Here is a 16,385-nt window from a genome sequence, read left to right as displayed (position 1 = left end):
AAATGATACCCGTATCTAACCACTTGATAATCTCCTTTTTCACTACGTCCTTCATGATGGGGTTCAGTCTTCATTGTCCATCAACCGTCCCTTTTTTGCCATCTTCCAAGATAATCTTGTGCATGCATACAGATGGACTAATACCGTGGATATTGGCTATGGTCCATCCGATAGCCTTCTTGAATTGCTTCAACACCAAGATGAGTTTCTCTACTTGCTCAGTAGTTAACTCTGCTGAAACAATCACAGGCAGAGTAGAAGAGTTACCTAAATGAACATATTTCAAATGTGAGGGAAGTAACTTCAGTTCTAATTTAGGTGGCTCTTCGATTGATGCTTTTGGTTAGGCATAATCCCTTTTCTCTAACTCCAAAGATTTAAAGCAGGGTTGCGATTTAAATCCCTTTTGATTAGCTTATAACAAAGCTAAGTATTCATCCTCCTCTTCATCATTTGGAGGATCTGATGTCAAAATTTGTTCTAATGGATCATCAACATAGTTGAGCTCCTTTTCCACTATTAAATCCTTTAAATCGGATACTGCAGAACAATCATCAATTGTATCAGGAAATTGCATAGACTTAAAAACGTTAAGTGTTACCTGATCAACCTGAACATGCATAGTAAGCTCACCCTTCTGCACATAAATAAGGATCCTTCTGGTTGCTAAGAACAATCTTCCTAGGATAATCGACACTTCTTTGTCTGCTTCAAAGTCTAGGATAACAAAATTGGCAGGGAAGATAAATTTATCTACTCGTACCAATACGTCCTCGATTTTTCCTTCTTGATGTGCTAAAGATCGATCTGCTAGTTGAAGTGTAACCGTAGTAGGTCTAACTTCACCTATCCCCAACTTTCTAAATATTGACATAGGCATCAAGTTTATACTTGCACCCAAATCACATAGTGCCTTACCACAATACATTGCTCCAATGTTGCAAGGTATGGTAAAACATCCAGGATCCTTCAATTTTGGGGGTAGTTTGTCTTGAAGATATGCGCTGCATTCCTTTGTCAGAGCTACCGTCTCAAATTCTCCAAGTCTTCATTTTTTGGACAGGATATCCTTCATGAATTTGACGTAGTTCGGCATTTGTTCAAGTGCTTCAACCAACGGAATGTTGATGTGAAGTTGCTTGAGTACGTCTAGGAATTTCTTGAATTGAATTTCCTGCTTCTGCTTCTGAAGCCTTTGAGGGTAGGGTGGTGGAGGTTTCTTTACTGGAACTGGTTGATTCATTTTTTGTGGCAATTTTGCATCTAACGAGTTGTTAGTTGATCAAAATTAGCTGGTTCTGGAATTACCTCGTCGGGTTTTGCAAATTCTGGTTCTTGTGAAACTGGAATTTCAACACTCGATTGAACTTCCTCTGAGTCTTGAGCATCAGCTGGCTCCTTTTCGGCTTCGATAGTGTTGGGCTCTACTGTCTCCTCAATGTTAATGCTTTGCAATGTTCCTTGCTCGGATTTCTTGGATTCTCTGTATCACTAGGTAAAGCTCCTTGTGGTCAATTTCTAAGTTCAATTACAAGTTGGCCCATTTGGTTTTCCAGATTCTTCAATGTAGTTGCTTGGCTTTGAATTAAGTCGTCATTTTTCACCATGTATGCCTTCAGCAGGTTTTCCAAGCTATTGGATGTTTCAGCTTGAACTGGGTTCTGAACTTTTGGGAAAAACTAGGCGGTTGAGTCAGTCTAGATTGGGCATAGTTGTTACTGGTTCCAGCCCCTTAGTTACTCCAGGAAAAATTCGTGTGGTTTCGCCACGATGGGTTATAGAAGTTGGATTGTAGTCCTTGCCTTCCTCGATTTTGGTTCTGGTTACCCATATAATATATAGATTCGGGGTTTGATGGACATTCTTCGAACAAATGTCCTTCCCCACAATAAACACGGGCTATACTCTCAAATTGGTGAGGTGGTTGGGCTGCAAAACTGTTAGACCCATTAGTGGTAAGATTCTTAAGCATTGAGGATATTAAAGATACCTGAGATGCAAGTGAAGTGAGAGCGTCCACTTCATGTATTCCAGCAACTCATCTTCCTGACACGGCTCGATTGGTTGGCCATTGATAATTGTTACTGGTGATCCTCTCGATGATTTCATAAGCCTCATTATATGTAACACCCCGAATTTGGGCCTAGAAGTATTGGGCCTTGAGTGCGGGTCCGTAAAGGAGGTTGTATATAGGTATTTAATTGTGTAATGAAATAACACAATTAAATGTCTGCTTTTGTGGTTAATGGCCCTGAGAAGTGTTAGAGAAATCTTGGGTCAAACTTGGGCTTTAGCAAAAATTTTGGTATTAAGTGAAAAAAAAAACTGGATGCTTGGATGAGGGTTTTTAAATTATTTTGTTAAATAAATGACACAAGGAAGCTTGTAGTCTAATGGTTGTGGCGTCATTAAGGTTGTATGGGAGCCTAGGTTTAAGCCTTGGCTCTTGCAATTTATTTTGGTTTTTTTTTTAAGGGAACCTGGACTTTGTCCTTTAGACCTTATAATTAATTGGGGATAAAATATGACACAAAAAGCCTTGTGGCTTAGTGGCAAGTAGCGTGTGGAGCATTTAAGGGGAGGCATGGGTTCGAATCCCATGGCAAGCAAGGAGCATTGATTTTGCTAACAGGGGGCGGCAAGAGTTGGTGTTGAATTTAAACTCTGATGTTGGAGGGATCCCACATCGGGAAGCTAACATAAGAGTGGTTGCGAAGCTGGCTTTAAATAGAGGGAACCATGAGGAGAGTAAAGGTACCTTTTCTTGGCTGATCCCTTTCGCTGTATGGCGTGCTCGTTTGGGTTGGGTGTCGACTAAGAGTGCTTGGAGCATGGATTAACTCCAGTCTCCTATCAAGTGTGTATTTTCTCGCTACTCTAGCTGTAGGATGGCTACTTCGGGCCGCGATGGGCCGAAAGGGGTCATGTGGGCCTAATGGGCCAACGGGCCCAATTGGATAAGTTGTTTGATTATGTGGTAAATATTGGACTAGGCTAGGTGAATCTCATATTTGTGGCTAGATTTGGGCTAAAAGGGCCACACGAGTGTGTGGGCTCATTTGGGCCGAGAATAGGCTTTAGGCCCATTCGTATTGTTATCCCTGTTTAGAATACTTTAGTTTACCAAATTACTGAAATGCCCTCGATTTGTAGAATTACCATTTTGCCCTCGATTTATAGAATTATCGTTTCACCCTCGATTTACAAAATTACCGTTTTACCCTTGATTTATAGAATTACCATTTTACCCTCAGTTTACAAAATTACCGTTTTACCCTCGATTGTGAAATTACTGAAATACCCCTATAGGATAGAATTACCAAAATACCCCTAGTTTGTAAAATTACCAAAATACCCCTGGTTTGTAAAATTACCGAAATACCACTGGTTTGTGAAATTACCGAAATACCCTCAATTTGTAAAATTACCAAAATACCCCTAATTTACAAAATTATAAAAATATCCTTGACTTTCTAAAAATTATAGAAATACCATTGGTTTACAAAATTACTGAAATACCCTTGGTTTGTAGATTTACCAAAACACCCTTGTAGGATGAAATGACTAAAATACCCCAAATAGGTAAAAAGACCGTAAAGCCCTTGTAGGGTAAAGTGACTGTAATACCCTTGTATGGTAAAATGACGAATACGATCTTATGTTCCGTATGACTGATGTGCTTAGGATTTACATATATTGATATTGGATTAGTTAAGTTTGAGTGACAGGTGGTGGTTATCATAGGTGATTGATTATGGAAACGTTTCAACTTCAACCTATAACAGGTGTGTACTAACCCTCGTAGTAGCTTAGATTAATATCTGCTGAGAAGCCGAAATGCTAAAATACCAGCATTTCAGGAACTTGTAATGTTGCGTGTGGGTATAGATGTGATAAATACGATAAGATCGGTGTTTGGATCGATGGAACGGGTAAGAACTCAATTTTGTGCACGATGGTAAGTTTGGCCTCAATGGGTAGGAATTGGGCCAAATGGGCTTTTGGGCCCATTTGGGTAAAATTGATAGAAAATGGAATTTGGAAAAGTTGCATGTTAACACGGTTAGTATTGTTGTAAAATTTGGGTTAAGCAGGCTTAGTAGGCTAAATCAGCATTCGTAGGGCCCATTAGGGGTTTTGGGCCCAAAAGCTCGAATTTGATAAGTGGGTTAAAGATCATTATTTAAACACTTGGAAATATTGACAATTGTAATGAACATGGAAAACCCTGATTTTTGGTAAAATTACGAAAATACCCTTATAATATGAAAAATGACTATTTTGCCCTTATGGGCAAGTGACTGACTTGGACTGTGTGGTTGACGGATTTGATTGTGAATATATGTTGGTGATATGAATGACTTGACTGTGATTTTTTGATTCAAATATGGGCATGACATTCTACATACATGACATATTGCATGGGATATGGGTTATATTGATAGAGGAAATGCTAAAAGGGCTCTGCCCCAGTTTACCAAAAAGGGCTTTGCCCCAGTTTATTAGAAAGGGCTTTGCCCCAGTTATTAAAAGAGGCTAGGCCTCCAGTTATATGATAAAGCAGCTATGCTGCCAGTGGAGAGTTTGGTTGGGTGGGTTGAGTTATTCCCCACATGGAGAGCTTGGTTGGTACGGGTGGAGAGTAGCGGATGGTGGGTCGAGTAGTCTCCCCAAATGGGCTTGCATACATTCATTGACATTACATGTGATATTGAAATGGGCTTGCACACATCCATTGACATTATATGTGATATTGAAATGGGCTTGCATACATCCATTGACATTACATGTGATATTGAAATGGGCCTAAGGGCCATACCGTTTACAGTAAAGGCTTCGGCCCAGTGATATGATTTATGAAAAGGCTTCGGCCCAGTGATATGATTTATGGAAAGGCTTCGGCCCAGTATATGTCAAGACTAAATAGGGCTTTGGCCTAGATTGTACTGATACCGTGTTATTTACTATTTGTTTGTTATTGGGGTTACACACTGAGTTTTCGTAAACTCACCCCATTTCTAACTGTGCAGATAATCCCTAAGCTTAGATGGTTTGGAGCTGCGAGGGACTCGGAGATGGCCACACTACTATTTCCGTTTCTTTTAATTGCAATAAGTAGCCGATTTATTTCTTTATAAGTTTTATCTTATTAATATTATTATTTGGTTTTGGGTTGTAATAAGGCCATTTTAATTATTTTTCTGGGATTATTTCATCTTATACCCTATATTTTTCTGATAACAATATGAGTTAGACCTAGGGCGCATTTCCAAAATGATAATTGTTTTCAAAATAACGCAACGATACAATTAATCGGTTTATTAAAAATATCTACTTAAATGAATTCCAACTCATTTTTCTCAAAACCTAACCTAGCACCAAAGTGTGCCAATGGTTGTGGGCATGTCTAGGATTGGATCCAATCAAGAGCTTGGTACTTAAGCAGCCTTCTAGGCTCACCTCCTCTATTTCGGATACCTACCTGGTGCACAGCTTCCATTCACTTTATTAACTTAGCAAAGACTATCTTTTAAAACACTAAGAAGGACGTTGAAAGAGGCATGGGTTTTTCTTAAAAACTTCAATGTGACACGTTAGATCCGGCCATAACGTCTGGGCTGGGTTTGGGGTGTTACATTATAAGATGTAGAAAGGAGAGCACCGTTAGCAGAAGCATCCACTACTATCCTCGTGTGAGCATTGAGACCATTATAAAATGTCTCAAGTTGGATGCAATGTGGGATTTTGTGATGAGGGCATTTTCGTAATAGTTCTTTATATTGTTCCCATGCCTCATACAAGGACTCATCATCCATTTGTTGGAAGGTAGTGATCTCGTTCCTCAACTTAGCATTCTTGCTAGGCAGGAAATACTTCATGAGAAATCTTTCGGCTAACTCTTACCATGTAGAAATTGAGTTTGGTGGCAATGAATTCAACTAGGCTCAAGCTCTTTCCCTTAGCAAATATGGGAATAGCTTCAATCATAATGCATCTTTAGGTACTCCAACTAATTTGACAGGGTCACTCACCTCCATAAATAGTCTTAGGTGAAGATGTAACATCCCGAAAAAGGGCCTAAACAGAAAGTTGGTTATGAAACCATGAATTTGAGGTCAAAAATTTTTTATTCCGATTAAGTTTTAAGGTTTATTCATTGATTGAATAATTGTGTGAAAATTTCGTGAAGAAATTTTATGTATAAGTGCCTAATTTGATAATTAGGACTAAATTGTAAAATTAGCAAAATGTGTGTTCTAGATAATAAAGGGGATTTAATTGAAATGGGTTTTAAAGTGGAGGTCCTTATTTAGTAATTAGACCATTATATTTAAGTTTGGACAAAAATGGGCAAGAATAGGACAAATTTGAATGAAAAGCCTTTAAAGGCATTTTGGTCATTTAGTAATTAAAAGAATTAAAAAGGGAAAATAAAGCCAAAATTGGTCCATCTTCTTCATGGAGGCTGAATATAGCATGGGGGAAGCCATGGTTAGGGTTTCCAAGCTTTCCAAGCTCAATAGTAAGTCCGTTCTAGCCTCGTTTTTAATGTTCTTTACGTTTTTAAAGTCTCAGTAAATTGATTTAGCTTATTCTAGCAATAATTCATGCTAGGGTTCATATTTGGAAAAATACCAATAGGTTAAATGTGTTTATTTTGATGTTTTATGGTAGAATATAAAGCTTGAAATTATGTTAACCAACTTTTGCTAAGCGATTTTAAGTGAAAACGAGTAAAACGACATAATCGGTAAAAATATCTATTGTTCATAAATACATGATAGAGTGTGAATTTGATGTTTCCATAGAAGGGAAAAATGTTCAGCGTGTCATAAAACATAAGAAAAATGGATAAATTTTAATTTTGGAGCCTAGAGGCAAAATCGTAATTCTGCAAATATTTAGGGGCAAAATTGTAATTTTGCCAAAGTTTGAGTTAGGAATGTTTTGGATGGTACATTAATTGAATAAGTGAAATATAATTTTTTAGGTCCCAGAAAGGGAGATTTGGACCTAGAACGGGAGAAAAACCAAAAATCGGGAAAGTTGGTAAAATGGTCGTTTTGGTATCGAGGTAAGTTCATATGTTTAATAAGCATTTAATAATGCATATTAGAAAGAGAACTAGTATAATTTATATGTAAGACCATATATTGTATTATGACTTTGTATGATAACAAGAAAGTATTGACTAGCATGGTTTGATGAGAATAAGTTAAGTTGATGATATGATGAGATTGAGAATGTAAGTATCTAAGTTGAGTAGCATTTTATTGTTATGCAATTATTGTTATTAGTATTGTTATTATTGAGTTACGCGACTAACCTTGAGAATTTGAGCAAGTATGTTTCAGCTATCACTTGACAAGGCATTGATATCTCAAAGTCCATGGTTGTACCATGGCAATTAAGGAAGAATTGATAGAAAAGACCATGTTGATAACATGGCATTTAAGGACGAATTGACAGTTATGATACCATGTAAGACCATGTCAAGATATGGCATTGGTAAGGAAAGGATCCCGTGTAAGACCATGTCAAGACATGGCATCAGCATTGATTAAGAACTCCATGTAAGACCACATCAAGATGTGGCATTGGCACTTAGACAAGGATACCATGTAAGACCATGTTTGGAACATGGTATTTAGTAAGACAAGGATACCATGTAAGACTATGTTTGGAACATGGCATTTGGTAAGATAAGGATATCATGTAAGACCATGCCAAGGCATGGCATTGATAAGTTTTATAAGGTAAGGAAATCATGTAAGACCATGTCAAGACATGGTATTGACGAGTTACTATAAGGCAAAGGTCCCATGTAAAACCATGCCAAGGCATGGCATTGGTGAGTTCATAAGGCAAGGCTACCACATAAGACCATGTCAAGACATGGCAATGGTAAGTTCAAAAAGGAAAAGGTTCCTGAGTAATCCAAAGAGTAAGTAAAAGAAACGACAAGGTGAGAACATGAAGAAAGAGTAAAGGTATGCATTTAAGGCTTATTTAACATTAAGATTGTAAGTAATTGAGATTATCAAGTATTAAGTAAGTGATAAGTTTTCAGTTATGCTTGTGACACTTTATGACATGATTGGCAATATGCCTATATTATGAAAGAGTACTCATGTGTTAAGTGAGATGTTGCAGGTATGTAAGCAAGCTATTAAGTAAGGTGCCTTTTGTATTCTGAGCCTTTGGTAAGGTTACCAATGAGTAAGATGGGAAAGTAAGAACTAAACATTATTTAAGCAAATTATGACAGCATAGTAGTAAGCTAAATTGATTGCTAATGCTTATTATTTTACATGTGAACTTACTAAGTTTTATAAGCTTATTGCTAATGCTTATTATTTTACATGTGAACTTACTAAGTTTTATAAGCTTACTTCTTTCACTTTCCCATGTTTTAGAGTACTTAAAAGCAAGCTTGAGTTGGAGGTCGTCGGAGATCACTTCACATTATCAACTATCAAGTTACCAAATGGGTATCTTCGTTCACAAATGTTCTAGTTTATGGCACATATAGGGACTTAGCCATTTTGTGTGTATGTCCTTATGATATGGCTAAAGAATGGTATGTAAATATTTGATAATTATTAGCTATTGAAATGGCTAATAAAGAACATGTTTGGGTGTTATGTATGCCTAAATGATAGTTAATACAAAGAAATCATGAAAATGTGAAATTAGCATTAAAACAGCATTGAACAGCAGCAGTGATGTAATCTTGAAAAATCACCAAGAATAGTAAGAATGGAATTTGGTGATGAATGAGATTTATAATTAAATCTTATTGAGTCTATTTTCATATGAAAGAAACATAGTAAGCAAAAGAAGTGTATATTAAGAGATATTTGAATTTTAGTGAGACAGGGTCAGAGCAATTTTTGAATCCCCTTTTTTGACTTTATAAATTCACTAAAAATTATACAAAAAGAATTAGGAGTTATAGTTTATATTTTCTAGATTCCTTAGTGAATCTCATTTCAAGAGAAACAAACTGCATGGTTATTTGAATTCTGTACAGGGAGAAAATTGATTCGTAGTGAGGAGAAGTCAGAGTAGTCGAACAGTGCAACAGGGGAAACTTTAACTAATAAACTGTACTAATTGGCTAGACGAAAAATTCTAGAAAAAAATTGGTAGGAAGATATATGAGTCTAGTTTCAGGGAAAATTCACGAATATAAATTTTTCGTTTTGTGACTCAAGTTATGATTTATTTAGTGACTATGATGCAGGTGGGCAGTTTTATAAGGAATAATGAAATAAATTGTTTTGATTTGTCTAAGTATTCGGAAAATTTTTAAAGTTCCTGGTTTGGTCCCGAACCATTTCAATTGCATGTTTTAGGGTCTCAAGGGCCCTTTTTAGGGACATATTGAATGAAGGTAAATAAATTAATTTTAAAAGAAAATTTATGTCTCGAATTAGTAAGTTAAGTCAAGTAACGCCTCGTGCTCGACTCTGGCGACGGTCTCGGGTAAGGGGTGTTATATTTATTACTATCAAAGCAAAGGTTTAATCGGTTCTCAGAATATTCAGTATGAGTAAGAGTCTAGCTATACATGCCATATTGAACTATGATAGTGTGACGACTCCCAACCCAGATATAAATGTTTTGTCACACAGATGTGCACTCCAACTGAGCTAAGTTTGATAGTACAGACAGTATGTTTATGATGAGTTGAGGCTCATAAAATGTAAGAATAATGGTTCATGATGTTTATGTGATAATGAATAAATTGTGAATAAGAATTGTTCGGGAAATATGAAAGATGAGATAAGATGAAAGGAAAGTTTATATTGAGATAATTATTCATGTTAAATTGGCTTTTGTATGATGCTATATGTATAACTAGAGAAGTTAAATGAATGCTATGAGTAATTTTACTTAAGATTTATGAATGCATGTATAAGTTGTGACAGCCCTAATGTGACCCTAGTCGGAAAGTGGTTTCGGGACCACAAAACCGAGTCGTAAAATAATTAATTGTTATATTCTATGCTTATTATGTGTGTACATGCATGTGTGGACATTTCATTCCCTAATTTTTCCAATTGCATGAGAAATTATTAAATAGGGATCAATATGAGACATGGTGAAATATGATAGACTAATTTTAAATGGTTTATTAGTGCATGTCAACACAAGGGTGGACTTGCATGTCAAATTGCCCAATTTTCTTTATAGTGGCCAGCCAAGATGGGTGTTGATGGGCAAATATATATGTTTAATTAGTTATTAAAATCAGAAATCGCATTATGTGAGAAAAAAATAATATTAGTGAAATAAAGTAAAGAAAAAAAAGAGGAAGGAAGGCTCATCTTTCATCTCCTTCATTGCCGAAATTGAGAAAGGAAAGATTGAAAAAAAGAAACCAAGGCATTCGGCCATGGCTAGTTCAAAGGAAATGTATGCATTGTGATTTTATTCTAATTGATGTTGAGATTAAGTTGATAAGTGTATAGTCTAGTTAACCCATAGCTAAATTCATGAATTCATTGTTGGGAGATAAGAATGGAAGTTGCCGTATGTATGGGTATATATGCACTTTGGAAAGGAGATTTTTGGGTGTTATTTGAGTTCTCTTTATGTATGTATGTGCATGAGTATTCGGTCATGTTATAGATTCATGTTGAAAAATGTTAATGCTATATGTGTCATATAAATGTACTTGTGAATGAACTTGAGAATATCTAAATTATAGGTTGGAGGTGCCGAATGTAGTGTTGGATGAGTTTTAAAGAATAAAAATTTAGGTGACTAGAGGTTAATGACATTCGGCCAAAGGCTTGTGTGCTAGCAAAATCGGTATAAATGTTGTTCGATGTGTTGAATTGAGTAAGTTAGATGTTGGAACACTTAAGGATTTGGCATCTCTATGACATTAGATATAAGTGTATGAAAGGCTAAGTTTAAGTAGTAAGGCCGAATAGGTTATAGATAAGGCACTTGTGAGTCTTTGGCCAAGCAATTTGCAAATTAGATTAGGGTTCTTGTGACATTTAATGTTGAGTTTAATTTGGTATATTCGGCCATCTAATTAAGTATATAGGTGATGTTGAATTTAATCTTGCACATTCGGCTATATGGGTGTACACAATTGTGATACTATCCTTGATTGGATTATCGACAATAGGGTGATAGTATATGGTTGTTAACCAAATAGTTCAAAAGCATGGGGTAGAAAGATAAGAATTGGCCATGTGTCTCCTATGCTATGAAATCATTAATATTTTGATATAAATATTTAGCAAGACGGTTAAACTAGTTAATTTATCGATTTAGCTCAAGAAGTTAAAGGTGGAGAGGCAAGCAAGGGCAAAGGAAAGAACATCAAGTAGCCGAGTTGGAATCGTTTTCCCCAACATAAGGTAAGTCACCAAGCATATATTTTGTATTGATCTAAATAGACATAATGTCTATGTAATTATGCTGAATGGAATGATAAATTTATATACATGTATGTATGTGGTGATGAAAGTGTTGAATGAAAAGAAAAGAGGTGAGATGTATTGAGTTGTTGATTTCGGCACTAAGTGTGCGGGTATAAACATTTATGATCATGAGATTGGCACTAAGTGTGCGGGTTTAAATTGTACAGCACTAAGTGTGCGAGTTTGATTATATAGCACTAAGTGTGCGAGTTGATTATATAGCACTGAGTGTGCGGACTTAATATATATTTTTGAATCACTATGGACACTAAGTGTGCGACATGATTGAGTTGATCACGGACAGCGGATCGGGTGAGTACCTTGAGTTCATGGCTAATAGGCGCTATGTTTATATTTGGAGTTGAGCTTGGTAAGTTTGAACCTATGTGACAATTATATTGAAGTCACGTACATAAGATTTATCGTGGAATAGGTGAAAGGTCGTTTAGTTGTATGATTGTAACGAAAATAAAATGATGTATGAAAATGCCTCAAATATCCTATTGATTAGTATATGGAATGTGAATGCATGACTTGGTATGAGATTGAACCGATAGGTCTAAGGAACTATGGCATAGTTCGGTATGGATGGAGTAACTAGCCTCGTTCCATTTTGTTTCCTCTTGTGAAATGTTATTAATGGATGGTAGTGCATTGCTTATGACTTACTGAGTTATATACTCACTCGGTGTTTCCTTGTCACCTATTTTAGGTTTCTTGGACTCGTCTCTTTTTGCGTGATCGGGCCGTCATCGAAGTCATCACACCAGCTAGCAAGTTTTGGTACTTTCTTCTTAGTCGGTTTAGGAGAACATTTCGGCATGTATAGGCTATTATGTTGTGTTTGAACTTTGGTATGTAAACTTTCAGCCATGCGAAAATGGCATAAATGTTAATTTGGACTTTAGGTCCTATGATACTTAGTTATAAAACGTAGTAAATGGGTTTTATAATGTGGTCATGACTGATATTGGGCCAATTCGGTTTTGGTTGAATAATAGTTGAGGCCTAATCGATTTTTATGCCATATGTCATGGTTGATTAATTTTGGTGTTAAAATTCATGATATGGCAATAGTGTAATAGGGAGATGTTTGTCAATGATTAGCCTTTGGCATGGCTAGTCATGATCATAATTTGTGATATGCATGATGAATTATTAGTTAGATCAAGGAGATATCACGAAATAGGCATAGTTGCTTTAGTAACAGATGCTGGCAGCAGCAGTGATGTGAGATTGAAAAATCAAAAAAAATAGTAGGAATGGAATTAAATAATGAATAAATTATTTAATCGAAGCTCGATGAGTCTATTTTCATATGGAAGAAACAAAACGACCATATGAGCTGTATGTTAGGAGATAATTAAACCCTTGTGAAATAGGACCAGAGCGATTTCTGGATCCCCTTTCTGACTTTAGAGATTCGCCATAAATTAATCAGAGACAATTAGAAGTCATGCCTTATTTGTATAGATTCCATTTTGAGTCTAGTTTCATTAGAAACAAATGGCATAAGTATTGAAGCTCTGTAAAGGGAGATATCTAAGTCGTAATGCACAAAGGTCAGAGTAGTCGAACCCAGGAATAGGGACGACTTTAACTAATAAACTGTACAAATTTGCCAGACCAAAAATTCTACAAAAATTCTACCATATATATATATGAGCCTAGTTCCGGGGAAAATTTACGGAACTGGATTTCGAGTTTCATAACTCAAGATATGATTTTTAAAGCGACTAGTATGCAGATTGGTAGCTTGTCTGGGAAATTTTTAATAAGTGGTTTGAAGTCTGTTAACACCTCGTGTTCGACTCCGGCGACGGTCTCGGGTTCGGGGTGTTACATTTGATTGGTATCAGAGCTATGGTTTAGTCAGTTCTAGGACTACCATAGCGCGTATGAGTCTAGCTATACATGCCTTAATGTTAATGTTTAAATGTGTGATGACTTCTGACGGTTAAAATTTTTGTTTTGATTAGTAAATGGATCCCGGTGTAGAGAGAACCTTAGCGGATTACGTTGAAAGTGTAGCGGCTGCTCCTGCACAAGGGACGCCGCCTGTTGAACCTCAGTCATCTGCGAATAATCAAGGTGAGGGGGCTAAACAAGCCTTCTTTACCATGATGAATGAGTGGGTCGCGCAATATGCCCGAACCAATCCGGCTGTCCAACAATTCCCGAATTTGAATAATCCACCCCAAGAGCTCGTAATGCCATCAGTTACTGATCCTGTGAGGCTGAGTAAGCCACCTGTAGACTTGATTAGGAAGCGCGGGGCCGAGGAGTTTAGGGCCATAGTTACTGATGATGCCGAAAGGGCCGAGTTCTGGCTTGATAACACCATTCGGATGTTTGATGAACTGTCATGCACACCCGATGAATGTCTAAAGTGTGCTATATCCTTGTTGCGGGACTCAGCCTACTATTGGTGGAGGACCTTGATTTCCATAGTCCCAAACGAACGAGTTACTTGGGATTTCTTTCAAACGGAATTTCGAAAGAAATATATTAGTCAACGGTTCATCGATCAAAAATGTAAGGAATTCTTGGAACTCAAGCAAGGCCGTATGATAGTATCTGAATACGAACATGAGTTCGTAAGACTCAGTCGGTATGCCCGGGAGTGTGTGGATGATGAGGTTGCTATGTGCAAAAGATTCGAAGAAGGATTGAATGAAGATTTAAAGCTACTAGTGGGTATTTTGGAGATAAAAGAATTCGTAACACTAGTTGAACGAGCCTGCAAGGCGGAAGAATTTGGAAAGGAGAAGAAGAAGGCTGAATTTGAAGCTAGAGATTATCGTAAAAGATCGACGGGTAAAGCTCCATTCTAGGCTGTAAAGAAGTTCAGGGAGGACACTAATAAATCAAAGATGACAGCGGGAATTTCCATTAGAGCACGACCATCGACGGACTCCCGAGCTACTTCGGTAGCTAGTGTGGGCAATAATCGTCACGAGAAACCTGAATGCCCCCAATGCGGAAGACGACACCTAGGTGAATGTTGGGGTAAGTCTACTAACAGGGCCTGTTACGGATGCGGCTCGAAGGACCACTTCATTAGAGATTGCACAGAGCTTGATGAGAAGAATAAGATGCAAGGTGCAAGACCTAGTGGAATGACAGCTAGAGGTAGACCACCGAGAATTTCAGGGGGTAGGGGTGGTAGTCAGAGAGGGGCCTCTGATATGGCTGTTCGAACCGAGACCCGTACTCCTTCCAGAGCATATGCCATTCGCGCACGAGAGGAGGCATCCTCTCCTGACGTCATCACTGGTACTTTCACTCTCTTTGATACTACAGTGATTGCATTGATTGACCCTGGCTCTACTCATTCATATGTATGTGAAACCTTAGCATCCAGTAAGACTCTACCTGTTGAGTCTACTGAGTTCCTAATTCGAGTGTCAAACCCTTTGGGCCAATACGTACTTGTTGATAAAGTGTGTAAGAGATGCTCTCTAATAACCCGAGAATCCTGTTTTCCGGCCGATTTGATGCTTTTACCGGTTGACGAATTCGATGTTATTCTTGGTATGGATTGGTTGACTGTACATGATGCAGTGGTGAACTGCAAAAGGAAAACCATTGATTTGAGGAGTACAAATAATGAGGTAGTCCAAGTTGAGTCTACCGATTTGAAAGGGGTGCCAGCGATAATATCTTCAATGACCGCTCAGAGATATGTGAAAAAGGGGTGTGAAACATACCTTGCGTATGTATTTGATAGCAAAGAGACGGAAAGGAAACTTGAATCAGTACCGGTGGTTTGTGAGTATTCAGATGTTTTTCTTGAGGAGTTACCGGGGTTGCCACCGGTTCGAGAGGTGGAATTCGGCATCGAGATTGTACCTGGTACCACGCCAATCTCAATAGCCCCGTATCGTATGGCATTAACGGAATTAAAGGAATTGAAAGCTCAATTGCAAGAATTGACTGATAGAGGCTTCGCTCGATCGAGTTCTTCACCATGGGGCGCACCAGTGCTGTTTGTGAAAAAGAAGGATGGAACCATGAGATTGTGCATCGACTATCGTCAGTTGAATAAAGTGACCATAAAGAATAAATACCTGTTGCCACGTATTGAAGATTTGTTTGATCAATTAAAGGGAGCCTCAGTATTTTCCAAGATAGATTTGAGATCTGGTTATTATCAGTTGAGGGTTCGAGACTCGGACATACCCAAAACCGCTTTTAGAACGAGGTACGGTCACTACGAATTCTTAGTGATGCCGTTTGGGCTCACTAATGCCCCTGCGGTATTTATGGATTTAATGAATCGAGTATTCAGGCCATACTTGGATCGATTTGTGGTTGTGTTTATTGATGATATTTTAGTTTATTCACAAGGTGAAGCCGAACACGCCGAGCATTTGAGGTTAGTATTACATATTTTGCGAGACAAGCAGTTATACGTAAAATTTAGTAAATGTGAATTTTGGTTGAAAGAGGTTAGCTTTTTGGGGCATGTGGTGTCCGCATCGGGTGTTAGAGTGGATCCGAACAAAATTTCGGCCATACTCGATTGGAAACCTCCGAGGAATATTACTAAAGTTAGGAGCTTTCTGGGACTTGCCGGATACTACCGACGGTTTGTAAGGGGTTTCTCGGTGATAGCTGCACCGTTGACGAAACTACTCCAAAAGATGTTGAGTTTGAGTGGACAGAGAACTGTCAGAAGAGTTTCGATCGACTAAAGACCTGTTTAACCGAAGCTCCAGTGCTAGTACAACCGGAGTCCGGCAAAGAGTTTGTCATTTATAGTGATGCATCCTTACTTGGGCTAGGTTGTGTGTTGATGCAAGAAGGTCGAGTTGTGGCTTACGCGTCGAGACAATTAAAGCCGCATGAGAGAAACTATCCGACCCATGATCTTGAATTGGCGGCCATAGTGTTCGCCCTAAAAATATGGCGGCATTACTTGTTTGGGGAAAAGTG

The 16,385-nt window shown here is 37.8% G+C and overlaps 1 non-coding gene across 1 annotated transcript; it reads left to right on the top strand.

Moving 5' to 3' along the window:
* The first annotated feature begins 5,742 nt into the window (after positions 1–5,742).
* LOC121207648 (small nucleolar RNA R71) lies at positions 5,743–5,849 on the top strand. The gene has a single exon (XR_005902748.1). It is a non-coding gene; the product is annotated as a small nucleolar RNA R71 (small nucleolar RNA).
* The last annotated feature ends 10,536 nt before the right edge of the window (positions 5,850–16,385 follow it).

The sequence above is a fragment of the Gossypium hirsutum genome, chromosome A01, assembly GCF_007990345.1.
Source record: "Gossypium hirsutum isolate 1008001.06 chromosome A01, Gossypium_hirsutum_v2.1, whole genome shotgun sequence".
NCBI classification, from domain to species: domain Eukaryota; kingdom Viridiplantae; phylum Streptophyta; class Magnoliopsida; order Malvales; family Malvaceae; genus Gossypium; species Gossypium hirsutum.
This window is presented reverse-complemented; position numbering and strand designations above follow the sequence as displayed.